The following is a 27291-nucleotide window of genomic DNA, read 5'->3' as shown; positions in this document are numbered from 1 at the left end:
GGAGGAAGACCTCCAGGAGGTCCATACCAGTCACCCCGTCGTGGATGAGCTGCACGACACGCTCGACCAACACCCTCACCTGCGCCTTCTCCTGCGGGATCACCTTCAAAGAGGAGGGCTTCCTCACTCGCTCCATGGAAAAGGGAGGGAGCCCGGTCGACTGCCCTGGCGTCGGCTGGTCCTTGCAATAGAACCAAGTCCACTGCCACCCACGGACGGAGTCGGGCAAAACCATGGTCGGAAAAGAACTTTTCCCCCTCAACTGGATCCCAATACCCCCGCCCATCTGAATCACATGTGTCCTCTCATCACTCGGATTTGCCTTCTTCACCGTCTGGGAGCGACAGGTGAAGATGTGCTTAAAGAGGCCCCAGTGAGGCCGACAACCCAAGAAGCATTCGCACAAAGACACATAGGCGGAGAGGTACACTATGGAGTTGGGTGTGAAGTGGTGGAGTTGTGCCCCAAAGAAATTCAGACACCCCCGGAAGAAAGGGTGGGGCGGCAAAGAAAACCCACGGTCGACGTGGGTGGCCAGAAGAACGCACTCACCCTCCTGAGGCTGCAGCTCTGACTCCCTCCCCGAGAGCCGCCCCGATCCATGGGGGATCAGCCCTCCGTCGGCCAGGTCATCGAGATCCACCTGAGCAATTGTCGAGCGGATCCAGTCGCCCTGGATCCAGCCCGGCGGCAGGCCGGTCCTCGATGAAGAGCCACTCCGACTGGTTCCCCTCCCCTTCGCCTTCGCCATCGCTTTCTTCGCCCGCTCCTGAGCCGTCGTCTTCTCCTTCACCATCGTCGCCAGCGAAGCACGCGCGGGGCAGCGGCTCTGAGGCAGAAGCTAACGCGGCGGAGAAATCTGGAGAAGAGGGAGGAATGAGGGTGCACTGTTGAAAAACCCCCGTCCGGCGCTTTATATAAGGCTGCTTCCGAGTGGCTGACATGTGGGCCCGGACGATCCTGTCAAATCCCGCAACAGTCGCGCGCGCGATACGTGGCGAAAGAGGTGGTGTGGAGATCGAGGCGTCCCTGCCTTATCCCATACGACTGCTGCGGCCTCGCCCCGTCCCGTGCGCTTCCCAAAATTCGAATCCCGCAGAATCCGCGAGTTGCAGAACGACTCGTCAGACAGAAGATCTCCTCCGCTCTGACACTCGGAGCTCCCCAAGCGAAAACTTCACTCGACAGATACAAAGAATGGATCAAGGTGACTGAAAAAGAAGTTGGTGTCGTCATCTAAAAGTTCATTGATCCAAGACAAGACATGCTCACAGCATAAGAAACGGGTCGGAAAAACTCTCAACTCCTTCCCCACTCAAACCCCGATCCATTCGGGGGTTAATGATGAAGCTATGTACCTAGGGTAGGGTCATGGACCTGTCTAAATTACCCTACCCAAGGACATCTCTAGAAGAAACTACCTGTCAGTCGACCCAGAGGTGATCCACTCGACAGACTCTGGGACACTCGACCGCGAAGATAACCACTCGACCATGGAGCTAACCACTCGACGGCCAGGAGATCTAAAGTCACTCTGCACGCAACGGTCTTTCATTAAGTAGCCTTTATGGTCTTCATAGCACTTTATGTGGGCGTTACCAGTAACCCCCGGTCTTAATGTACTTTAAACCCTGCATAACTGAGGGCTGGAGGGGTCTGGCGAACTCTATATAAGCCACCCCCTCCTCAGTGTAAAGGGTTCGCACCCCTATAACTCACACGCATATAATCCAGTCGACCGCCTCCGGGCTCCGAGACGTAGGGTTGTTACTTCCTCCGAGAAGGGCCTGAACTCGTAAAACTCTTGCGTGTACAACTACTCCATTGCTAGGACCTTGCCTCTACCTTAGTACCCCCCCTACACTACTGTCAGACTTAGAACCATGACAACCGGCTCGGTCTCTGCCTCCCTAACATACAATACAAGTTATACAACTATGGCGGTTTACCAATATGGGCCCTAATCCACCTTTAGGCTCTGGGCCTCTAGGCTTTATCAGTAAAGCGCCATCTTCTTTGTCTTCATGGCCTTCAGTATAGTTGAGTGTGAACCGGCCTCACCTGGGCGGTTTACACTCAGTAGTTATATCCCCAACATTAGGCCCCAGATTGATTTGACCTGTTCATGTCAATCTTCAATACTTAGAAAAAATCCGTGAACACCTTCTTTTCGATTATCGTAAACCGCCATGATGCCTTCCCCTGTAAACTTTGGTAAACCGCCATGATGTCATCTTATGAAAATTGCAGTGAATCATCATGACGTCATCTCTGTATCAAAAAAGATTTCTAAAGATCCCCTTCATTAATTATCTTCCGAAGATCGAGGCGACAGCTGCGCCCCATTTTACTGCTTTGGCTCCTCGATTCTCGCGCTTGCCTTCTTTATCCATTCGCCTTATAAATAGGCTCCGGGGTCTTTCACTTTTCCCCTTCCGTGCTTCTTCTTCTTCCTCTTGCCACTTAAGCCCGACAGCTCCGCCGCCGTCGTCGACCTTGAAGTTCTGCCTCGTCCCTGGCCGCCGCATCAACCTGATTGCACCAGAGATCCACGGCTCTCCTCCGTCATTCCTGAGAATCCGGTAAACCTTTCTCCCTCAACCTTAGATCCGCATTAGGTTTTCAGTATTTGGCTGTGTTCATCAATGTTCATCCAAACTTTATTATCTTGCCCTTTTGTCTTGTTGAATCCAGACCAACCTAACTTTTCCTCCTGCGGCCGAAGCTATGACCTTGTTTTGTCTCACCATAGCATCTTTAGAACCACGAATGAACCCATCTATATCCTCTTTATTCTTCTGTCGCCATTTTAGGGTTCAGAAAAATTTTCTTTACTAGGTCACGATAGATCCAAAATTATAACATCACCTTCTGAAACATGTTTCCTCAGCACTTAACAAATTTCAGCTCTGCTGCTTCCAATATAGGCAGTTTAACTTTGTAGCAAATCATAACCCGTCTGGTATCATTAGCCCTCACTTAAACCGCCATCTTGATCTGAGTAGCAGTATCTGGTTTAACTTGAATATATGCCTTGACTAAATACCCCGGTTTAACATCGGCTTGTGCACATCAATCTTGAACCATAAACCGACTTTTACACCTCTTTTACAGTTTGTATTCCGAAATGACCAAACAATTCGCCGCTTGCAACTGGGTTTCTTCCCGGATCACAGTAACGCAACTCAATGGATATGTTCTAACTGGCGCTTTGGCCAAGAAAGATGTCCTTCATTGGCGAGTTCCTGGCCCTGAGTGCCCTCCAGTACCTCAGGATGGAGAAGTAATTGTATTCATGCAGCATCTAGACCGGGGTTTTAGCCCTCCCGGATCAAAGTTTTTCCGGGATGTGTTGGGGATGTAACTATTTGAGTAAGCCACCCAGGAGGGGCCGGGTTACGCAAAGAAGACTTACCAGAAGGAAGCCCAAAACCAAGCATGAAGACGGCGGTTTAATAAAGGGCTTAAGCCCACAGGTGACTTAAGGCCCGTTGTAGTAAACCGCCATAATGGCATGACTTGTATCATAAGGTAGATTTAATTAGTCACCGAGCTCGACACTGTTTATAAGTCGGTCGGGACTCTGTAAGCCAGAGGGCATCGACCCGAGTATATAAGGGGACGACATGCTGGCGGCTTAGGGCAAGAAACAACTCATCGAGAGCCGGGCATAGAGTATCTCGCTCCCTGGTCATTGAAACATCAATACCAACCCAACTAGACGTAGGCCTTACCTTCACCGTAAGGGGCCAAACTAGTATACAAACCTCTCGTGTCCCTTGTCCTGATCAACCCCTTCAAGCTTCCTAGTTGCGATGGCTCCACAACTAAGTCCTTTCATGAGGACATCTGACGTGACAATTCGATGACAGTTGGCGCCCACCGTGGGGCTAGCGCACCGTGGATTTGAGTTCTTGAAGGGAAACTTCGAAGGGCTCAAGGGATACGCAGTGGGCCGGATGACCAAGAGTCGTCGCGGCAAGATCTACATCGACAACGAAGGCTCGGGCCTTGACGCCGGCTCAATTGAGTACGGGTATTAGGTCCCCTCCGGAGGGATCCACGTCTTCATCGGTCAGATTGGTTAGCCGGGACCTGAGCTGGACAACTGCACCGACCTCGTCGAGACGGCTCAGCGTGCGAAACCCGCCCGAGCTCAACCCGGCATGAAGCGTGTCTTTGTGGGCTGCATCCACGGAGAAGAGCTTTCTGAAGGACCTGAAGATGGTGGTGAGATGGCCGTCCTCTCTGACGGTGATTTGTCCGCCGGTTCAACAGGTTCGCTGTATCAAGTACAAGATGACGTGCTCGGGGGCTGTTTTGATGGCTTCAGTATTTCGGGCCCCTGTGAGTCGTTGAATTGGGCAGGAGTCTTCATGGCTAGGACTCAACCCGGCCAAAACTATACAGCCTCTGCTGCAATTACGTCTGGGATAGGAGCGGCCGGGGCAGGAGGCCTTGTGCGCCCGCCGGCTCAAGTGCTGATAGATCTCATGGATAAGCTTACAGCCCTGTTAACCGCCACGGTTATCCCCGCAAATAAAGATGAGCATGACGTAGAGGTGGTGTGGATGCGCGAGGAAATAGCTCGGGCCAAGGAGACCTTAGCAGCTGAGGATACCAAATTAGCCACGGAACGGGCATCTCTCGATGCCCGGGCACAACAGTTGCAGTCAGAAGCTTACCAGCTCACGATGAGCTTAAACGCGTCCAATGAGGTAATGAGGAGGAGACACCAGAAAACCCAATCCCATTTACCTCCGAATTACGACCCTCGGGTTCTGTTTCCTACACCTGGAGCCGGCCTAAGTAACCCGCCAGATGCAAATCAGTTTATGACAGCCGAAACAGGGGAACCGGCTCAGCCTCAGGAGATGGTACCTCCTCATGGAAACATGGCGCCGCCATGTTATGTGCCGATACCGCCGAGTCACTTTTCCAACCCCATGGAGAACTTAATCGCAGCATCAGCGCGTCTGGCGGCTCTCCTAGTGGACGGTGATGATCCAACAGCGGTGGAGACCCGGAGAATCAGGGAACTTGTCCAGGCAGCCCTGGCTCAGCAAGAGACCTATTCTTATAGCCGAGATAAGATTCATTCAACTCCTCCGCCTTGGTTAGCACCGCCTCGTCAAAACCGGAGCCCGAGTTATAGCAGGCAGATGGAATCTGAAGCTTTGTCAAGCAACGCCCAACACCGTAACCAACACGGTGGCTATAACTCGGTGCAAGACCGAGTACGTCAGGAGAACGAGCAGGTGGCTCAGCCGGCGGCTCAACAAGCGGCTCATCAGGATATTCCAGAGTATCCAACGACTTCTGTTGAGATGGGAGTAGCCACTAGAACAGGTGGTGTTCCTTGTTTGGTATTGGCTTTGCGCAATGTGCGCCTGCCCAAGGACTTCAAGGGACATCGAAAGGTGCCAAATTACATGGTCGACTTAGAGCCTGGAGCATGGATCGAGAGTTATGAGATGGCCATGGAACTGTTGGAGGTCAGTGACGCGGTAATGGCTAAGTATTTTACCATGATGGAACGGCCCGGTCTTGGTTAAAAGGTTTACCACCCAATTCCATTGGTTCGTGGGAAGACTTAAAAGCCCGTTTCATCCAGAACTTCAAGGACACCTGTAAGCAATCTATGTCGATCGTGGACTTGACAAATTGTAAGCAGGGGAGGGTGAATCCACCACCCATTGGGTCCACCGGGTCAAGGAGATAATTCATTCATCTGATAAGATGGATGCCGGCTCTGTAGTCCTTATGTTGGAGAAGAATTGCAGCTTTGAGCCGCTGAGGCAGAAATGGGGCGCCTTAAACGTGACTGCAAGGATATGGGTACGCTAATGGCGGCTTTAGTCAAATATGCCCATTCTGATAGTACCAAGGATCCCGCGTCCGACGATGAGAAGACAGGGAAGGGAAAAAGGAACGACAATGGAAAGGGCCAACAGCACAACCCGGTGAATCAAAGTGGCAATAAGCATAAGGCGGACGGAACCCAAAGTTTGTAGCCAACGCTAATACACAGGGTAACAGTCAGAGATGTAAGGGTAAGCCGCCTCGATCCGGCGGGTCAGGCCCATCTCTTGAGCAGCTACTCAATGAGCCCTGCCCGAGACACGGCACCCGGGAGCGCCCCACCACACACCTGTGGAAAGATCGTGCAATCATGAAGGCGTTTAAAAATTGCAATACCTTTGATTGTAGTCATGGATCTGGCGGCGGTTCTGGGGCTGGCGGCTTTCATGGCCCGGGCGGCGGTTCAAACTCCGGTTTTCAGGGACATCCGGGGGGAAATAATCAGCAGCAGTCTGGTCAGGGAGGGCAACAGCAGCAGCAGTCGGGTTATCAAAGCCATCCGAAGCAGTTGAGTGGTGGGAAGTACCATGTGTTTACCACTAGCTTATGCAAACGTGACCAGAAGGTTCATAAGAGGGCCGTAAATTCTATTGAGCCGGCAATTCCTCGTTATTTGAGATGGTCAGAGCAACCCATTATATGGAGCAGAGAGGATCACCCTCCACGAGTCGATAATCCGGGTCAGTTAGCCTTGGTGGTAGCACCCCAGGTTGGTGGATATAAGTTCACTAAGGTACTCATGGACAGAGGTAGCAGCATCAATATCCTCTACTACGAGACTTTTCAGCGCATGGGGTTGACTAAGAAGAATTTGAGAATATCCAACACTGTTTTCCATGGGGTGGTTCCAGGAAAGTCGGCTTACCCAGTTGGCAAGATTGAATTGGAGGTGGCCTTTGGAGATGAGTATGATTCCAGGGCTGAGAAATTGACGTTTGAAGTGGTTAAAATCAGGAGTCCATATCACGCTTTATTTGGGCGACCGGCTTATGCTAAGTTCATGGCACGGACGTGTTATGTTTATTTACAGCTCAAGATGTCGGGTTATAAGGGCACAATCATTGTGCATGTGAGTCGAAAGGTGGACTTGGAGTGTGAAGATGGCGATGTGGCTTACGCTGAGTCTGCCTGTGCTGCGGAGGAGCTCAAATTTTATCAAGACAATGTTGAGCCAGTAGATATGACCTCCTTAAAGAAGCCGACGACTGAGCACGACCCGGCGTTGAAGTTTAAATCGGCCGCTGAGATGAACCTTGTTCATTTTACCCCAGGAGATGCTTCTAAGCAGTTCAGTATTAGTGCCAATTTGGATCCCAAATAGGAAAGCGCACTCATCGAGTTCATCCGTGAGAACCGGGACATCTTTGCATGGAAACCTTCTGACATGCCGGGTGTACCGAGGGAACTCGCTGAGCACACTCTCAATATTGATCCGAAGTATAAGCTGGTCAGGCAGTTTCTCCGACGGCTCAACGAAGAGAGATGGAAAGCTATCGAAGAAGAGGTTGCCCGACTCTTAGCGGACAGATTTATTATAGAAGTTTTTCACCCGAAGTGGTTGGCTAACCCAGTGCTTGTACTCAAGAAGAACGTCACTTGGCGGATGTGTGTGGATTACACGAACTTAAACAAAGCTTGTCCGGCTGATCCCTTTGCTCTTCCCCGTATTGATCAAATCATTGATGCTATGGCGGGTTGTGAATGTTTGAGCTTCTTGGATGCTTACTCTGGTTATCATCAGATCAAGATGGCAGTTAAGGACCAGGAGAAGACAGCTTTCATCACTCCGTTTTGGAGCCTTCTGTTATGTATCTATGCCATTTGGACTCAAAAGTGCCCAGGCGACTTACCAGCGATGTGTACAGAACTGTTTGCACGATCAAATTGGGTGTAATGTTCATGCTTATGTGGAAACCTTGATATCTGACTTGAGAGAGACCTTTGACAATCTCCGGGTTTACAAGATGATGCTTTACCCAGCCAAGTGTGTGTATGGTGTGCCTGCGGGCAAGCTCTTGGGTTTTCTGGTGTCAAACAGAGGCATCGAAGCTAATCCGGAGAAGATCAAGGCGATTACCTCTCTGGCTAAGCCGGCGTGTATCAATGATGTTCAGCGCCTGGCGGGTCGTGTAGCCGCTTTGAGCCGGTTCATAAGCCGCTTGGGGGAGAAGGCCCTGCCGTTATATCAGGTGATGAAGAAAGCAGACAATTTTGTCTGGAGTGATGCTGCTGATGCCGCTTTTGAAGACTTAAAAAGACAGTTGTCTAAACTGCCGGTTCTTGCAGCTCCTATTGACAAAGAGCTGTTGCTGTTATATGTGGCTGCCAATTCATGAGCCGTCAGTGTTGCTATCGTAGTGGAGCGTAAGGAAGCTGGCAGGGAGCATCCGGTTCAACGGCCGGTTTACTACATCAGTGAAGTGCTCATTGAGTCTAAGCAATGGTATCCACATTGGCAGAAACTCGTTTACGGAGTGTTTATGGCCAACCAGAGGTTGAAGCAATACTTTCAAAGTCATCCTATAACTGTGGTAAGTTCTGCCCCTTTGGGAGACATCATCCAGAATAGGGAGGCCACAGGACGAGTCACCAAGTGGGCTATCGAGCTTGGGCCTCATGATTTGAAGTACATGCCACGCACTGCTATTAAGTCTCAGGACTTGGTGGACTTTATCAATGATTGGACAGAGTTGCAGGCACCTGAGGAGAAGCCAGATAACACATATTGGACTATTCACTTTGACGGGTCCAGAGAGCTAGAAGGCTCGGGGGCTGGAGTTGTGTTAACTTCCCCTCGAGGTGACAAATTTTGTTATGTACTCTGGCTTATGTTTCCATGTACTAACAATGCGGTTGAGTACGGAGCCTTACTCCATGGTCTCCAGATGGCCAAAGAGATGAACTTAAGCCGGGTAAGGTGTCTGGGCGACTCAGATCTTGTGGCTCAACAGGTGTCAGGCAAGTGGGACTCCAAGGATCCTCTCATGGCAGCTTATCGTCGTGAGGTAGATACTGTGGCTGGGCATTTTAAGGGCTATCAACTGGAGCACATTGATCGAAGGAAGAATGAGGCGGCTGATGCTCTGAGCCGACTAGGATCTCAATGTAAGCCGGTGCTACCTAACGTATTTCTTGATATTCTGCATAACCCTGCTGTCAAGGTGCCTACTATGGAAGAACTAGCGGTGCTAGACCCGGAGGCGCAGCTGGTGGCGGCTCTTCATGTCATCCCGGATTGGACCGTGCCGTATTTGGCCTATATGACCCGGGGAGAGTTACCAGAGGATGAGACTCTAGCAAGACAAATTGTCAGGCGATCCAAATCCATGACGATTGTTAATGGTGAATTGCATCATTGCAGTGTAACAGGGGCATTTCAACGATGTGTGTCGCCTGCAGAGGGACAAGAGATACTTCGGTAGATTCATGAAGGAGATTGTGGTCATCATGCCGATTCAAAATCTCTGGTGGCCAAGGTTTTCCGTCATGGTTTCTACTGGCTCACGGCTCATGCTGATGCAGAGGATCTGGTTAGTAAATGTGACGGTTGTCAGAAGTTCTCACGATGTACTAATGTGTCGGCTCAAGAATTGAGGATGATCCCAATTACCTGGCCGTTTGCAGTCTGGGGGCTTGACATGGTGGGACCTTTCAAAAGGTCCAAGGACAAAAAGACACTTCTCCTGGTGGCAGTGGATAAGTTTACAAAGTGGGTTGAGGCGGAGCCAGTCAGTAAGTGTGATGCGGCCACAGCGGTTCAGTTCGTGAAAAGGGTGATCTTTCGTTTTGGTTTCCCACACAGCATTATAACAGATAATGGCACTAATCTCTCCAAGGGTGCCATGGAGGAGTTCTGTCAACGAGAGCATATCCGGCTTGACGTTTCGGCTGTTGCTCATCCTCAATGCAATGGTCAAGCAGAAAGAGCTAATCAGGAGATCCTGAGGGGTATCAAACCATGGCTCTTGGTCCCCTTACAGCGGACTCCGGGTTGTTGGGTGGAGGAATTACCCTCTGTGCTGTGGAGCATCAACACTACACCTAACAGATCCACGGGTTATACACCTTTCTTCATGGTCTATGGAGCAGAAGCAGTCCTGCCAAGTGATATCCGGCACGATTCGCCCCGTGTGGCGGCTTACGTTGAGGCTGATAATGAAAAAGCTCGTCAGGAGGCACTTGACTTATTGGATCAGGAGCGAGACTTGGCAATAGCCCGCTCAGCGATTTACCAGCAAGACCTTCGTCGCTATCATAGCTGCCGGGTCAGAAGCAGAACCTTTCAGGAAGGCGACTTAGTGCTCCGGCTCATCCAGGATCAGTCTGATATGCACAAGCTATCCCCTCCTTGGGAAGGACCCTTTGTGGTCAGCAAGAATCTGAACAATGGGTCATATTACCTCATTGATATTCGAGAGCACAAAGACTCACGTAAGTCGGACGAAGAGACCCGCCGGCCGTGGAATATAGCCCATCTTTGGCCTTACTATACTTAGGCCACCGGCTCTCAAGATGTATATATTTTGACGATGTATATATTATAAAGCAATAAAGCAGGACCTCTGTCCTTTTTCTTTACCCTCAAAATTCTATATGTCTTTTTTGTCAGATGGTGGAAACAACCAACAAGGAGCGGATCATATCTGAATCCGTCTTTTCCTTTGGTCCGGCTTATGATCATATCTGAATCTAGCCATGATCACTTGGGGGCTTCCTGTTCAAACATAAGTCGTATTCGAACCAAAGAGAACATAGTTGTCGATACCCACTTGATGGGCATACTGCCAAACCCACTTGGGGGCTTCTTGATCATATTTGAATCATAGCTTAACCCCTTTGGGTCTGACGTGGATCGTATTCGAATCAGCGCCATTAAACAACTCTTATGGTCTCTTGGGGGCTTCCTGTTCACACGTGGGTCGTATTCGAACCAAAGAGAACATAGTTGTCGATACCCACCTGATCGGCATCGCCAAAGCCACTGGGAGCTATATGATTGTATCTGAATCTTAGCTTAACCCCTTTGGGACGGTTTACTCATCGTATTCGAATCAGAAGCCTGTGAATGTTGTTTATTATCCATCATAAGTATAATTACTGTGATTATCTTGAGACCTTTCCTAAAGGTGTTATGAGATGGTTTTTGATTCTTCCAGTTTAATATTTACCACCCCAGGTTGTTAAGTGCTGGGTGAACATCATATGAGCAGGAAAGATTATCAAAGAATCGCAGGTATGCTATTATGCTTATGTTTAGCAAGTATAGTCATAAATCAGCCTGTATATGATGTTTTTTGGTTTGCGTTCTGGGTTATCAATACTTTCTGTAACCCCTGACGTGATAAAATGCCAAGGGAATTTTGCTTGTTTTATGTGCAGAATAAGGCAAGCAAATTTAAAATGCCAAGGAAATAAAAGCCAGAAATATATAGCAGTAGCGGCTTACGAAAGTGTTAAGCTCTAGGAACATGCGCGAAGGCATGACGAACAATGGGAAGTTTTTTCTACCCTATTACAAGACTCCCCGAGTCTGAATAAATGAAGCATTGTTTTTTGCAAAACACCTGCCTATTCACTCCTTCGGCAGGCTTGAAGACTTCGGGTTATCCTTCTCCGCTTCTCCGTCGGCTGTTTTCTCCTGGAAAGTTGACGAGGCCCAGTCAATGCCACTCAAAGCTTCAAACTCAGCTTCATCATCTATTAAACCGGCTAGGTCCACTTCAGGGGCAAAAGTATGCTTACGAGTCGGAGGGATCAGGCTGATTTGATCATATGGAGTGTTTGGAATTCTCTGGTTCTCACTGTCATAACCTGGCGAATACTTGGTAAGGTCAGTGTCGTTTCCAATAAGGGTTTCCACGGGACGTATGGCTTTGACACAGGCGGTGAAATCATGGTCATCAAATACAGTACCGTCCTCCTTCAGACTTTAGTATCGAAGGGCAAGGTCGGCTGGGTCTAGTTTTGGGAGCCATGCTTTAGCCCGGCTCAATGCGGCTACGGCTCCGGCTCTGGCAGATGCCTGCCTTAAATCCTGAATTCGCTGAGGTAGCACAGTGAGATGCTTCAGCACGTCTTGCAAAAGGCGGGGAGTGGTGTTTGATAAGGCTACAACGGCCAAGGCACGTTGTGACCCGGAGTTCAGCTGTTCCACTAGGGTGTAAACCGCCTTAAGCTTGATCAGCATATTTTGCTTAAGGTTGGTACTGCTGGGGCCTGTGTGTGCACAAGCATAGCAGTAAGCCGGAGGTAACTATTACAATAGTCATTGGAAGATTACAATGGTTGAGGTTTTGCACAGTAACTTACCGAAGATGGCTGAGACCATTTGAGATATCTGCCGTTTTAAGTCGGATAGCTCGGTTGTTGCCTCTGCAAGAGATGTTTCTGCCGTCTCGGCCCGAATCACCAGAGAAGCCTTCTCATCAGCCCAGGCTTTCTTCTCTGACTCAAAACTTTTCTTCAACTTCTCATTTTTAGAGACAGTAAATTCAAATTTGGAATTGGCCTTTTGAGTTTCAAGTTCTTGAGTTTCCAGCCGGCTCTTCAGGACAGCAAGCTCTGACTCCAACTGACTTATAGTGGCCTGCATCGATACCGGATTATGGTAAGAATCATGGTAAGATAATATTAAAGTCCCAAGTACTTTTCAAGCAAAGGTTCTTGACACTTGGGGGCTAATGTATACTGAAGAATTTTTCAAGCCTACCATGTCGGGTCACACATATTAAGTCTCAAGCACTTTACAAGTAAAGATACTTGACACTTGGGGGCTAATGTATATCGTAAATTTAAGCTATCAAGTCACAACTGGGTTAAATATATTCTCTTTAAAATCGGGCATTAATAGTAAAGCAGATTTCTAAGTCTACAACATACTTATTCATAAGCAATAGACTTGGGGGCTGGTACAGAAAATAAGATTCAGAAAAAAAGCATAAGTTATACCTCCGATTTGTGCTGTATTTGTTTTACCATGTCAATTTCCAGGTCACAACTATTATGCACTTGATTCAGATAGCCCGAGACTATATCACCAATGCTTAAGTGAGTATAATCAGTAATATCCTGCTTGGCCTTTCGGTGTTCCACAAGTTCTTCTTTGGCAGAACATTTTGCGAGGACAGTAGGCCGCCCAGGTTCAAGAAACTGACTTTTCACAAACTCAACTTCCGGTCCAGACGTCTTGACCGGGCTAGGAGCTTCCGGGTTATCAGAGCTATTGAGAGTATCTTCGGCGGGCGGGTCAGTAGTTGGCACTGGAATGTTAGAGGCCGATTCAGGCAGGTGTTGGGTAGAGCTGTCTGGAGCAGACGTACTAATCACCGGTTCAGTCACAATCGGGTCTTGGGACGTTTTATTCTTCTTGGCCCTCTTGCTAGGTTTCACTTGCATGCTGTTAACAAAGACAGAAGGATGAATACTAAAGCATGGGTAAGGTAAAGCTCAAGGTACATAAGGTTACATTACCCGGGAGCAGTTTTGAAAGCCGGCATGTTTGATTGCATGGATTCGCCGGAAGAAGGAGAGGTATCCTGATAATTGGAGTCAGACAAATTGAGAGGTTGACAAATTAAGCCCGCTAAAGGTAAAACAGAACGTAAATCGGAGATAAGCTCAGTCTGACGCTTCCTGGTTACATCAGGTAAGCCGGAGGAGAGTTCTGCATCCTTGTTGTTCCGGGTCTGCCTCTGGTTCTCAAGCTGTTGTTGCTTCAAAAGAAATTGAGGATCTTGATAAGCAAGAGGATGTGAAAATCTTACTCTCCGGATCACCCTTCAGATCTTTTTCTTTGGCAAAGGCTCTGAGTCGGAGGAGATTATAGTTACCTCTTCACCAGCTGCTTGACTGTTTCCCGTATCCTCCTGAAGGGATAGAATGTCAGTCAGGTAATGACAAGGGAATTAAGAAAATTTAAAGATTACCTCTTCATCATCCAAAGAAGTATCATCCAGTTTGAGTAAGTCGGAGGCGCTGGGTTTCCTCTTCTTTGAGGTTCCCGTCTTGGCAGCTTTCCTTTCGGTTTGCTTGGTTGTTCTGGCTTGTTTGGCAGCCTCATGGTCATATTTGACATTCCAGAAGTTATCATCGGCCTGTGGAAAAGGATAAGGAGTTATGAGTAAAAAAAGGTATAACATAGCAAAGAATATTTATTAAGATTGATAACTTACTGCAGGGGCCGGGTTCTTCTTGCAAAAGGGAAGTAAGCCGAAGGCGTTACTGGTTACAGTGCCCTCTTTCAGCAGCGACTGGGTTGTAGCATCCACCACATCATCTGGTAAGTCGTCAGGACTATGGTGTAGCGGGTCATCCTTTTCGCCTGTGTAAGTACACATTAAGCCGGAACGGCGGCTTAATGGAAGTACTCGCCAAGTGACCCAGACTCGGACCAGATCGATGCCGTTTAAACCGTTTCACAAGAGAGCTTTGATCTTCTTGATGGTGGGATTGAGAGGCAGACGCTCAACAACCGTCAGTTTGTCTACTAGCGGATGGTTGGACTCAAGGCGCAGGGCACGGAAGCCGAGCAGAGGGCTCTCATCGGCCGGTGAAGTATCCTGACAATAGAACCACGTCTGGTTCCAATCTTTTGGATGACTCGGTAGCTCAGCGTAAGGAAAAAGGCAATCTCTCCACCGCTAAATTGAAATACTGCCAAGCTCAAGACTAGGCCCGTTGGCATGTTAATTCTGCCGATTCAAGTAGAAAAGTTCCCTGAACAATAGCAGATTTGGCTCCTCTCCCAGGTACACCTCGCAGAAGACTTGGAAATTGCAAATATTTGACACGGAATTGGGTCCAATGTCTTGAGGTCTGAGATCAAAGAAATTCAAAACCTCCCTGAAGAATTTTGAGCCGGGAGGAGCAAATCCCCGGTTCATATAATCCGTAAAAATTATTACCTCCCCTTCTTTGGGGTGAGGCCTCTCTTCAGAAGGGTCAGGGGCACGATAAGACATGACCTCCTTTTTTGGCAGATGGCCGGACTTCACAAATTCAGATAGTTTACTATTGGTGACTATGGATGGAACCCAATTGCAGGTCACAGGGGCCTTGGTTGCCTTCGGTGCCATGACAACAGTTGGCCTACGACAAAATCAGAAGTTCCGGTTCAATTTTAACCCGGGAGAAATATCTTAATTATTTAAGGTGGCGGCTTAAGAAGGGGCCTAATGATATAAGGATAACTACGCAACGGTATTTAAGCCACCACAAATATCAAAAGCAGTTCCAACTTCTTAAAGTCATGAGAAGCAAGCAAGGTTCACAGTTCAGTGTTATTTATTTAAGCCGGCTACATGGACAGTCGTGTGGAAGAGTATTTGACATAAGTAGTCTTCCGGGTGATACAAACAGATTTCATAATCTGCTATTGATATTTGAGATCAAAAGGTGACACTGACAAGAAAATTTTCTAGACCTAAAACTGATGCAGATGAAGTTCAAGAGCTCGAATAGGGCCTCTGTGTAACAGAAAGGGATCTATCTGCGTCCAAAGTAGGTGCGGAAAATCTACCGTATCGGTTTCTACCATCTCTAAAGATCAAGAAAAGCGGGGGTAATGGAATCTATGAAAGGGAACTGCTAAACAACGAAGAACGCACGAACTCGAAGGTCCTAATGTGGATCTAAGAGGCAGGAAAGAGGAGACTTACGGATGCAGGGTTGTAGTGGAGGCTCGTCGCGTTTCTCTGATCAAACCAGGTTGATGCAGCGGCCAGAGTTGGTGAAGACGAGATCTGCGACGGTGGCGGCGGCAGAGCTCGAGTGATAGAGAAGCAGCGAGAGGAAGGAGACGACTGGAAGGAGGAGAATGGGAAGACCTAGGTCGCGCCTATTTATAAGGAAAGGAAGACTGAGATGGCACAAGAAACGAGGAGATAAGAATTATTATCCCGCGGCCCTGACGCCTCGGTCTTCGGAGCATTCAATAAAGACAGAGATCCGTTAAAGGATATGGTGGAATAAAAAAAGAGAGGGGAATTTAAGAAAAGATGACGTCACGGCGGGTTAACACGGATCCAAAAGATGACGTCAGGGCAAGTTAAAGGAAACATTTTTGCATAGTTAAGAAGACTAAAGATTTATGTTTTAAGGTATTTTAAGATTGACATGAACAGGTTCAAATCAATCTGGGGCCTAATGTTGGGGATGTAACTATTTGAGTAAGCCGCCCAGGAGGGGCCGGGTTACGCAAAGAAGACTTACCAGAAGGAAGCCCAAAACCAAGCATGAAGACGGCGGTTCAATAAAGGGCTTAAGCCCACAGGCGACTTAAGGCCCATTGTAGTAAACCGCCATAATGGCATGACTTGTATCATAAGGTAGATTTAATTAGTCACCGAGCCGGACACTGTTTATAAGCCGGCCGGGACTCTGTAAGCCAGAGGGCGTCAACTCGAGTATATAAGGGGACGACCTGCTGGCGGCTTAGGGAAAGAAACAACTCATCGAGAGCCGGGCATAGCATATCTCGCTCCCTGGTCATCGAAACATCAATACCAACCCAACTAGACGTAGGCCTTACCTTCACCGTAAGGGGCCGAACTAGTATAAAAACCTCTCGTGTCCCTTGTGCCGATCAACCCCTTCAAGCTTCCTAGTTGCGATGGCTCCACAACTAAGTGCTTTCATGAGGACATCTGACGTGACAATTCCACGACAGGATGTACTTTCCAGATTCCAACTCCATCCTCAAGATATTGGACCAAACTCTGTGTCCAACATATGCAATTTTCAGGTGTTCTGTGAGGTTTACCTTCAAGAAGAACCAACTGTTGGACTCTTTCGAGATTTCTTCCATTTAAACCGCCGAACTGAATTCTCTGACGTCCCTAATACTGAACTTGGCGGAGTATCGATCCAGAAAAGGAAGGAAGTCGATTTTACTCATGCCAAACATCACGGCCACCCTAAAGATTGGAATCAAACATGGTTCTACTGTGAAAACACCGCCCCTGCTGATGAGAACCCTCTGCCGGGCTACTGTGCACACCGGCTTAGTAACGGCCATCCACTGCCTGAACGACTCACTACTAAAGAGCGACAAGCTTATGCACCTCAAATTACTAAGCTCCGGGCCTTCCTAGCAAACGGCTTAACCGATGTTGATCTCGTCCATTGCTGGGTTTCATGGGGTATCCTCCTTTAAGCCACCGCACCAGGTTGATGCATGAGTATACCGGGAACGTCAAGGACCCTCAACGGTACCATGAAATGGAGATGGCTGATGATGAAGTCACTAAGTGTGTCAAGAAGATGCTGGATGAACCGATCACTGAATGCAGCAAAATTGGGCTGCGTCCCTTTTATGTCTCCAACAAACCGCCAGCAGTAATAAGTTTACCCTTTCTGCCTTTTTTGATCTGTCTCCGCTTTAACATTGTTCTGATAACCCTTTGTTTATTCTTATAGGCCAAAGATCTTTTTTGGAAGAGGAAAACTCAAGACAAAACAGCAAAAACTCAAGACAAACTGGCGAAAACTCAAGACAAACCGGCGACGGCTCTTCGTGCCAAGAGCAGGGTCACAAAGAGGCTAGCCAAGAAGAGAACTGCCGAGTCCTCTGATCCGCCAGAAGACGTCGATGATTCGGAACAAGAGGTAGAACTTGACTCCCTTGGTTCATTTTTCATACACCTTATTAACTCTGATCCGCCAGAAGACGTCGATGATTCGGAACAAGAGGTAGAACTTGACTCCCTTGGTTCATTTTTCATACACCTTATTAACAATGACTGTTCCCAGGATGATGCGGAAGCCAGCCATGCTGACCATGTCGAGGTAATCTCCCTTTCCTCCGATTCAAAACATGTGCCGGTTCAAAAACTTCGCCATGCAGTTCGGAAAGTAAAACAGTCACATCCTCTTGCTCATTTGGATCCCCAATTTTCTTTGAAGACACAGCAACATGAAGGTCGTCGCACAACCCGGCATAGCGGCCAACAGGTCACATCCTCTGGTTTACCGGATACACCAACCCGGAAGCGTCGTATAGAGGTTCATTGTTCTTCCAATAAATCTTATCCTTTGGCAAGTTGCTTCCGATACCCACTTAATCCGTCTGATTCGAATTATCAGGTGACTTCCAATTCTTCATCTGGCGATTCATCAACCACCCAAATGCCTCCCCTCAAAACCATCCCCGGGTAAGTACGCTAAAGTTTTAGTTATCCTTCTTACGCCTGTTATATCATACTAACCTTTGTTTGTTATTCTGCAGTGCCAAAGGCCGGCTCAGCAAGAAGACAAGAACAGATGCTTCTGTCGAGGATGTTGAACCGGAGAAGACCCCAGAAGATGCTGGTGGAAATACTGACATTGCTGTGGACGATCCTATACCCCAAGATTAGGATACTTATGCTGATTCGCCGGAAGTTAACCCGGCTAGTCCTCATGCTGATCCGCCGGAAGCTAACCCGGCTAGTCCTCATGCTAATCCGCCCAGCCCAGCCAAGGACGAATATCCACCAAGCCTAGCCAGGGATACTGTCAATCCGCCAAGCCCGTCAAAAGGTGGCGATGATGATGTTATTATCACTGGTACTGGTCACACTGTCCCTGGCAACCCGGTTGCTTTATCAAAGCATACTACCAAGGAAGAATTTTCTACTATGGGTAAGTGGAAAGGGAAGACAGATTTATCCAGCTTCGTTAACCTTAGCGCCCAAGAGCAACATTCTAGATTCTTAAACCGCCTATACACAAGCCAGGATTATGAGGCCGGTTTTGTGAACTTAATGAAGGAGCGCTATGAGGTAATCTTCAAAACACTTTAAATTTGCTTGTTCTATATTCCAATTCTATTGTAGCCCCCAAGGGACGGTTTATCTCTTGAGGATAGACCAGGACTTCGAGATAAAGAACACTTCAAATGAGTATCCCCCAAGGGCCAGTTTATCTTATCAAGATGAACCGGGACTTCATGTTCAAAACTTGTCGTTTCCTTAATTCTTCTGCCTTTGATTTTCTGATCAAATATGCATTGGCCCCCAAGTGCCAAGATTAATACTTGTATTGAGCCTTGGGACTTTCAAATAAGCAGCAGGAAAAAAACAATCCGCATTAGCCCCCAAGAGCCAAGTGTATAACTGGTTATAGACTTGGGACTTTGAGAAAAATATTAACCTCTTCATCATCTGACTTTTGCAGGCCAATATAAACAACAAAGATTCCCAAATCGCCGATCTTCAAGAGAATATCAAATCCTAGCAAGCAGAGACCTCTAAAGACGAAGAGGAGCTAAAGGGCGCTTTGACAGCCATGGAACAATTGAAGGATGGCTTCAAGAATGAACACGCCAACTGGGAAACTGAGAAGGCTGCTTTGTTGAAGCGGGCTAAAGACACCGAGGCAGCTCTTAAACCGGTGGCAGAAGAGTTAACTGGGCTGAAGCATCAAGTGAATGCTATGACTTCTGCAATATTTCGTAAGCTCCTTGTGTAAAGAGTTCGCATATCCATCTTTGAAAATGCCGGTTTAACCTTAAATTCTTAAACCGTTGCAGGTAGCCGTATTGCTCATCTGGGCGCAGATATGCGAATGAAGTTGAAGGCAGCCTATACGTTGATTGAGCAACTGTATACTGATGCGCAATGAGTCATCTATGCGGCTTCATATAACAAACCAGCACCAATTTTGATCAAGGATACTTTGGCTAGTCTATCGATGACACTTGCTCAGATAGAAGAGTTAAAGCGATCTGCTGCTAGGGCTGGTGCGTTATCAGCGCTGACTCGTGCTAAAGCTTGGATAGCCGACCTTGATCTAGTTGATATTGCAAAAGGCTATCTTGGTGAACAGGCAGACGGGTCAGCTTTTGACAATGAAGCCCTTAAAGCTCTGACAAAGGAGATGCGCCCACTGGCAAGCCAATTGGCTGAAGAGGCTAACTTGTCCACTCATCGGTCCTTCTATGATGCAGACAATAATAGACGGGCTGATGCTGCTATAAAAGAAGTGCAGAATCTCATCCCTCCAATCCGTAAGCACACATATGCCCCTGACATTGAACCGTCCAATCTTATAAGCGAAGAAGTTGTCTTCCAGGCTTTAACCCGGATTGACTGGACCACCGTTGACTTCCAGCCACTGGGTGGAGAGGAGGAGGTTGAACCGATGCCAGAGGGTCCATCAACTTCACGTCAACCTGGTGACGAGTCTAAATCCGGTAATAGGCTTGATTTTCATAGACTCTGCTGTGTGAAGAACAATCATTATTTTGGGCCTCAAAGCGCCTTGTAATAGGCTAGTTAAAATACTTTGATCTGCGGCACTGATACATGACTTTGTTTGATCCGCCATGCTATTTGCTGTGCTTGCTTATACACTTTGATAATTTCATGCGATCCTTATGTCTGCATAAAAAGAATTGTCCTGGCGGTTTACCGCCGGACGGGTCATAATGCCCAATACAAAGCCCGGTTGATTACCAAGGTTGAATAAATATCAAAATATGAAATAGATCATACCTGTGATATTAAATCACTTAGTTGGTTTACCAACTTTGATTGTAGTAAGGGTGAAAACCCAAATCTTAAGTATTGATAACTCCCACCATGCAGTGCTGGTGTATATGATAAGCCATACCGGGTTGTGATAAACACTGGATGATCATGCTGGCGACATGTAGTCAAAGCCAGTCCGGGTTATTAAACACCGGTTAGATAATAAATATGGTCTGACAACTTGTAGCTGAAAGCCAAGCCGGGTTAACAAACACCGGGTTATTATGATGACTGAAAAGCCATACCGGGTCAATAGACACCGGTTCAACATAAACTATATCAAAGGGTAAAAACTTGGCAAAAAGCAAATAAAAACCATGTAGTCGAGGCTTTTCAAGGGCTGCCAGGCCCAAATTCGAGGCTTTTCATGGGCTGCCAGGCCGCTGAGTTAAACCATTTTGCAAAGCCTTTTAAGATGGACCTCCAACTAACCAATCGTCATTTTAACTTTGACAAGTTCAGGGTCTGTATGAGATTGACTTGTCAAACGTTTGGCGGGTCATGCCAGGATTACCTGGATAGGAGTGGCTTACTTGATGAAGGCAGGTTAACCCGGGGTTTTAGGTGAATACACCAGGCTTCCAAGCCGTGCTTGATAGCATATTACAAGGGTCCTTTCAAACTCTTTGTTCCAGTGCACAAAGAGCCCCCAAGTAATTTTTGTGAGCTGTGCTCAATGGGTGCCTATGTTTGAGTTGTGCATAGCATCCAGACTCTCTTTGGCCCCTTGGGTGTGAAGCTCCCAAGCTGTATTGTGGCATGATAGTCGGTTTAATAGGCAGTACTCTGCTTTGTCAGCTGAAGCCCCATGTAACCGAAAGATATTTGAGGAAAACGGCAGAGGCCCTCCTTATAGCAAGGATGCCGGTTTATTATATTGATCATAATATATACATTGTCAAAATATGTACATAAGAGAAGCCTATGGCTCAGGTGTAATAAGGCCGAAGGAGAGCTATGTTCCAAGGCCGCCGGGTCTCCTCCTCAGATTTGCGTGAGTCTACGTGCTCTCGAACATCAATGAGGTAGTATGATCCGTTGTGCAAATTCTTGCTGATCACAAAGGGCCCTTCCCAAGGTGTGGATAACTTGTGCATATCGGTCTGATTCTGGATGAGCCGGAGCACCAAATCGCCTTCTTGAAAGGTTCTTGTTTTAACCCGGCGGCTGTGATAACACCGCAGGTCTTGCTGATAAACCGCCGAATGAGCCAAAGCCATGTCCCGCTTCTCATCTAACAGGTCCAACGCCTCCTGGCGTGCTTGCTCATTGTCCGCTTCAACATAATTAGCAACCCGGGGCGAATCATGACGAATATCACTTGGGAGGACCGCCTCTGCCCCGTAAACCATGAAGAAAGGTGTGTAACCCGTTGATCTATTGGGGGTGGTGTTGATGCTCCATAACACAGAAGGTAATTATTCCACCCAACAACCCGGCATCCGCTTTAAAGGAACCATGAGTCGGGGCTTGATACCCTTCAAGATTTCTTGATTAGCTCTCTCACCTTGATCATTAGACTGGGGGTGAGCCACGGATGCTATATCAAGCCGGATGTGCTCTCTCTGACAGAAGTCCTCCATCTCACCTTTAGAAAGGTTTGTGCCATTATTAGTGATGATACTGTGTGGAAAACCAAAGCGGAAGATGATCCTTTTGATAAATTGAACTGCCGTGGCTGCATCACACTTGCTTACGGGCTCCGCTTCAACCCATTTAGTGAACTTGTCAACTGCCACCAACAGGTGGGTCTTCTTATCCTTGGATCGCTTAAAAGGTCCCACCATATCAAGCCCAGAAGTACCAAATGGCCAAGTGATGGGAATCATCCGTAGCTCTTGAGCCAGAACATGAGATCGGCATGAAAACTTCTGACAAGCGTCACACCGCTTTACCAGATCCTCGGCATCAGCATGAGCTGTCAACCAATAGAACCCATGACAAAAAGCTTTAGCCACCAGGGACTTTGAACCGGCATGGTGACCACAATCCCCTTCATGGATCTCACGTAGAATCTCTTGGCCTTCTTCAGGAGAAACACAACGCTGGAATACGCCTGAAACGCTGCAGTGGTGTAACTCGCCATTGTCAATAACCATGGACTTTGATCGCCGGACTATCTGTCTGGCTAGAACTTCATCATCTGGTAGCTCGCCCCGGTTCATATACGCCAAGTATGGAACCGTCCAATCCGGAATTACATGTAAAGCGGCTACCAATTGGGCCTTCGAATCAGGAACAGCTAAATCCTCCTCTGTAGGCAACTTAACAGACGGGTTATGCAAGATATCTAAAAAGGTGTTGGGTGGTACTGGTTTTTGCTGAGATCCCAGACGGCTTAAAGCATCTGCTGCTTCATTTTTGTGCCGATCAATATGCTCAACCTCATAACCTTTGAAGTGACCCGCCACAATATCCACCTCGTGTCTGTAAGCCGCCATGAGTGGATCCTTAGAATCCCAAGTGCCAGAAACTTGTTGGGCCACCAGATCAGAATCTCCAAAGCATTGTACCCGGCTTGAATTCATTTCCTTGGACACACGGAGACCATGGAGTAACACCTCGTACTCAACTGCATTGTTAGTACAAGGAAACATTAAGTGGAGAACATAACGAATTTTATCACCTCGAGGGGAAGTAAGGACAACTCCAGCCCCCGAGCCCTCCAACTGCCTGGATCCATCAAAGTGAATAGTCCAGTATGTGTTATCTGGCTTGTCCTCTGGTGCCTGTAACTCGGTCCAATCATTGATGAAGTTAACAAGCGCCTGAGATTTGATGGTTGTCCGAGGCATATACGTCAACCCATGTGGACCAAGCTCAATTGCCCACTTTGCAACCCAGCCAGTTGCTTCCCTGTTCTGAATTATATTGCCCAAAGGAGCAGAACTGACCACTGTGATGGGATGGCCTTGAAAGTATTGTTTGAGCTTCGAACTCGCCATAAAAACCCCATATACCAGCTTCTGCCAATGCAGATATCGTTTCTTTGACTCGATGAGCACTTCACTGATATAGTAAACCGGCCATTGAACCGGATATTCCTTCCCAGCCTCCTTGCGCTCAACCACAATTGCCACCCTGACAGCACGGGCATTAGAAGCCACGTATAATAATAGGGGCTCCTTGTCAACCGGAGCAGCAAGGAACAATGTTTCAGCCAACTGCCTCTTCAAGTCCTCAAACGCCGCATCAGTTGCGTCACTCTAGACAAAAGTATCTGTCTTCTTCAACATCTGATACAAAGGGATCGCCTTCTCTCCCAAGCGGCTGATAAACCGGCTTAGGGCTGCAATTCGACCCGCCAAACGTTGGATGTCACTGATACACGCCGGTTTAGCCAAGGATATAATCGCCTTGATCTTTTCTGGATTAGCCTCAATGCCTCTGTTTGACACCAGAAAGCCTAGGAGCTTACCTGCCGGAACACCAAAAACACACTTGCCCGGATTGAGCATCATCTTATAAACCCAAAGATTGTCAAAGGTCTCTTTGAGATCATCTATCAATGTCTCCTTCTTCCTGGATTTTACTACAATGTCATCCACATAGGCATGAACATTGTGCCCAATCTGAGTATGAAGACAATTCTGCACACAACGCTGATAAGTCGCCTGGGCACTCTTGAGCCCAAAGGGCATAGAAACATAGCAGAAGGCTCCAAAGGGAGTGGTGAAAGTTGTCTTCTCCTGGGCCTTAACTGCCATTTTGATCTGATGATAACCTGAATAAGCATCCAAGAAACTCAAATGCTCACAACCCGCCGTTACATCAATGATCTGATCAATACGTGGGAGAGCAAAAGGATCTGTCAGACAAGCCTTATTCAAATCTATATAGTCCACACACATGCGCCAAGTGCCTTTTTTCTTAAGGACTAACACCGGATTAGCCAACCACTCAGGGTGAAACACTTCAATGATAAACCCAGCAGCCAACAGCCGGGCTACCTCCTCACCAATGGCCTTGCATCTTTCCTCGTTAAAGCGGCGAAGAAACTGCTTGATCGGTTTAAACTTGGGATCAATATTGAGAGTGTGCTCAGCGAGTTCCCTCGGTACACCTGGCATGTCAGAAGGCTTCCATGCAAAAATGTCCCGGTTCTCATGGATGAACTCGATGAGCGCGCTTTCCTATTTTGGATCCAGATTGGTGCTGATACTAAACTGTTTGAATGAATCACCAGGAACGAAATAAACAAGTTTAGTCTCATCAGCCGGTTGAACTTCAGGGTCGGGTCATGCTCAGTGGTGGGCTTCTTCAGAGGGGTCATGTCTGCCGGAACAACATTGTCTTTATAGAACTTCAGCTCCTCTGTAGCACAAACCGACTCAGCATAGGCCACATCACCCTCCTCGCAATCCAAAGCGATCTTACGACTTCCATGGACTGTGATGGTCCCCTTATGACCCGGCATTTTGAGCTATAAATACATATAGCTGGGCCTCGCCATGAACCTCGCGTAAGCCGGCTGTCAAAATAGTGCATGATATGGGCTCTGGATTTTCACCACTTCAAAGGTCAATGTTTCAGACCTGGAGTCGTGCTCATCACCAAACACAACCTCCAAAGCTATCTTGCCAATAGAATATGCCGATTTACCTGGTACTACACCATGAAAAATAGTGTTTGACGGTTTAAGACTCTTGTCTGTCAACCCCATGCAATGGAAGGTTTCATAATACATGATGTTGATACTGCTCCCTCCGTCCATCAGCACCTTTGTAAATTTATAACCTCCCACCTGAGGTGCCACCACTAAAGCTAGATGACCCGGATTATCAACCCGGGGCGGATGATCCTCTCTGCTCCACACAATGGGCTGTGCGGACCACCGCAAGTAACGTGGCACTGCCGGTTCAACAACATTAACTGCCCTCTTGTGAAGCTTCTGATCGCGCTTGCACAAGCTAGTAGTGAACACATGATACTGCCCGCCATTCAACTGCTTTGGGTGACTGTGAAAACCTGATTGCTGCTGATTCCCCTGATTATTCTGTTGGTTATTGCCACCTTGGTTGTTCTGGTTGCCCTGATTATTTTGAAATCCAGAGTTTGAACCGCCGCCACCATGAAAACCTAAACCTGAACCGCCCGACGGACCCTGATCATACCGGAAGAGATCAGAGTTTTTGAACTCCTTCATAATGAAACAATCCTTCCAAAGATGTGTTGCTGGAACCACCTTGGTCCCGTGCTTTGGGCAGGGCTGGTTTAACAAACGCTCTAGATTCATACCTCCACCGCGCTAGGGCGGTTTACCTTTTTTTGAAACCTGTGACAGTGGGAGAGGCTCCCACTATGATATATTACTTTTCAAAATTTACATAGTACATTGTACAAGAGATTTACATAGGGCACCCCTTATCACTTTGTGGTTTTGGGGGGAGGGAAAGACTAGAAAGCCAAACTAGTCAGAGGGTAGAGAGTCTAAGAGCAGGAAGATGAAATCCTTCATGGTATCTTTTACTCTATACTGAAGTAAACCAAAATCAGCTTTGAATCTAGCTAGCCAGGAATTGTAGGAAGGGCTGATGTTTCTGAAAAGCTTGTCATTCCTCTCCTTCCATATACTCCAAGATGCTTGTAGAAAGGTCTCCATGAACATGGGTTTGTGCCAATTGCGTTCGGCCGTTTCCAGCCAAGTCAGCCGTGTGGTATGATGTTCAGGGTTCATCCCAAGTTTTGACCAACAGTACTTGCTGAACGGGCAATTGAGGATCATGTGGTCCACATCTTCTTCTGTTTGCCCGCAAAGGAGGCAGGTTAGATCATCTCCCACATTATAGTGTCTTCTCTTGAGCATTTCTCTTGTGTTGAGGCGATCTGAGAGGAGAAGCCAACCTAAAACTTTTATCTTGATGGTAACCTTGGATTTCCACAGCCAATGGTATGTCTTGTGTGCTTTGACATCCCTGAAGCAGAACTTATAAAACCTTCTTGCAGTATATTCTGTAGATCCCCAGGAATAAGACCAGAAATCTCTAGTGGTCGGGTCGTCATTTAAGACAATATGGGCCACAAGTCGCTGGATATCATGAACTTCTGCATGGGCCTCAGTGGAGAGGGGTAGTTGAAACGCCTCATCTAAGGAAGAGATGCGCAGAAAGTTTTGAACTGAGACATCCTCATTCTTGGCAAATGAGAAAGCCCTCGGGTGTGAGTCTACAAGGGGCTGATCAAGCCAGAGGTCTTTCCACATGAGCACATTGTCCCCACGGTTAACCTCAACTTTGGAGATGCCACGATAGATTGGAGTTAGTTTGAGGACATCTCTCCACCAAAAAGAGCCACAAGGATCAGAAGCATGCGGAATCTTGTCTGTGTAGTATGTAGACCAAATGGGGTTAACCCAGGGGAGGTCATGCTGATTATAGAATTTGTGCAAATATTTAAGGAGAAGGGCGTCACTTTGAATTTTTAAGTTGATGATTCCGAGGCCTCCACTCTCTTTTGGGCGACAAATCCTATCCCAGGCAACCAAAGAATTGCATTTCTCTCCCTGCTCCATCTTTTTTGTCCAAAGACATTTCCGCCGAAGCTTATCCAGTAGTTCCAATATTTTTGGAGGAAATTTGAGTGTGCATAGAGCAAAGATGATGAGCGAGGTGATGACAGTGTTTAGCAGTGAAAGTTTGGCCCCATACGACATCAAAGATAGAGTGGAGGATAATCTTCTTTCCACACAGCATACCATCGGCATTAGATCTTGGACAGAGGGTTTACCAGTCCCCAAGGGAAGGCCTAGATAAGTGAAAGGCATAGTGCCAACTTTGCATTCGAAGATTTCGGCAAGTTCATTTGTAAGGGCATCATCACAATTCATCGGTATGAGTGTGGCCTTATGGAAATTAATCTTGAGACCAATGGAGGTGGCGAAATCATTAAGGATCTCTTTCATAGTATGTGATTGAGATGGACA

This window comes from Triticum aestivum, chromosome 3B (assembly GCF_018294505.1).
Source record: "Triticum aestivum cultivar Chinese Spring chromosome 3B, IWGSC CS RefSeq v2.1, whole genome shotgun sequence".
NCBI classification, from domain to species: Eukaryota; Viridiplantae; Streptophyta; class Magnoliopsida; order Poales; family Poaceae; genus Triticum; species Triticum aestivum.
The sequence above is the reverse complement of the archived record's forward strand: the minus strand, read 5'-3'. Positions refer to the sequence as shown.